The sequence below is a fragment of the Miscanthus floridulus genome, chromosome 14, assembly GCF_019320115.1.
Source record: "Miscanthus floridulus cultivar M001 chromosome 14, ASM1932011v1, whole genome shotgun sequence".
Lineage (NCBI taxonomy): Eukaryota > Viridiplantae > Streptophyta > Magnoliopsida > Poales > Poaceae > Miscanthus > Miscanthus floridulus.
Genome location: NC_089593.1, coordinates 10,839,254 through 10,840,807, shown reverse-complemented (window position 1 = coordinate 10,840,807; position 1,554 = coordinate 10,839,254). Strand labels below are relative to the sequence as shown.

General features: G+C 31.9%; 1 pseudogene; it reads left to right on the top strand.

Annotated features, from left to right (window-relative positions):
• The window catches only part of LOC136503026 (MYB transcription factor 69-like), a 906-nt pseudogene extending 796 nt beyond the window's left edge, over positions 1-110 (top strand).
• The last annotated feature ends 1,444 nt before the right edge of the window (positions 111-1,554 follow it).

The following is a 1,554-nucleotide window of genomic DNA, read 5'->3' as shown; positions in this document are numbered from 1 at the left end:
CAATGATTTATGAAAGACCGATGTGTTCACCTAAGTGGCTTTTAATTATAAACCCAGTTGCATAACCATTAAATAAATTAACATTTAACTTATAAAATTCTAAGATATGAGACATGTTAAACATCACTGCTAACACGTAGCATTGGTCAGCACAGACACAACGTCACAAGTAACAACTAGAACATAGCTACAGTAAAAAAGAAAAGAGTTCCAGGAGTTTTATATTACTAACGAAAAGAAAAGCCTACATGCTTGATTTATTTTAATTGAGCAAAACCATGTGAAGCGTATTAATTTAGATTAGATAAAATATATTTTAATTCTAAAAGCCAGGTTAGACTAATCATATTTGATTCATAAACATGCATGTATCATTTAATCCAATTAAACTTTAAATTTATAAAAAGAAAAGTGCATGTGAAAACACTAAATGAGTTTAAACTAAGTATAATTAAAACACATTTTAGTTTACAATTAATCATGTTAACTTTTATGTAAGAAATATAGAAGTTTAACACCTACGTTGCTTTTTATTAGAAACTAGTTGCTTGTGTATTAATCAATTTAGTATTTAACAATATATTGAAAAACATGTGATATGGTAAACGTCGCCACTAACTTATAGATCACATCAAAATGAATATAACGCAACTTAAACGAAACAAAATGGAATTAAAACAAAAAAATGACGGAGATATTATGAACCATTGACAATTCTGTAATTACCTCGTCTTCTTCCTCCATCCATCTCACGTGACCTTTCAACATGAACAAGAGGGAGGGAGCTTGGTTGCAGGGGGCTGGGGGAGGCCGACCGATGGTGGCACAGGCGAGATGTTGGAAACGACGTAGAAGAGAAAGAGGAAAAAAAATCTAATTTACTACATTAGGAATTCCTAAACTAGGGGCTCCCTTTACTAGTTCTGGTGTGCTTTGGCCAAGGGGCTGGTACAAATATATAGGGAGGAGAACTCCTCACATCTATATCAACTAGGAATATGATACTAATTGATGTTGCACCCTGCACCTTTACTAATGGGCCTAAATAATCATTAAAATCCATTAGTAAATAAAGGCATGGGCCTTTGAGATTTATTATGATTATTGCACATGGACTTTGAGGGTTGGTGGGAAAACGAGATATTTTATTATTTTCAGAATTAATTAATTTTGGGATTAAAATAATTTTAGAAAAAGTCCAGAATTGATATTTAAGCTACGAAAAATACTCCAAAAGCTTAAAAATTTTGGGGAAAATTCTCAGAGACATTTTACAACATGAGAAACCTAAATAAGGTATTTAGAGCTCATGAAAAGATATTTTGGAGCATCTAAAAATTAGATTATGCTCATAGAAAAATAGGAATGGATTGGTTTAGATCGATCTTAACCTGATGATTCATAAGGTTCCAGAAAAATTCCCAGGAAGTTTTGAGAGATAGATTAATGAATGAGAAACTCAAAAGAATGATTTAGGATCTTGGAAAATTCTAAACGAAAAGATTAGGATCGAGAAAGCAGGAATTTGATTATAGAAAAAGATAGAGATGAGCC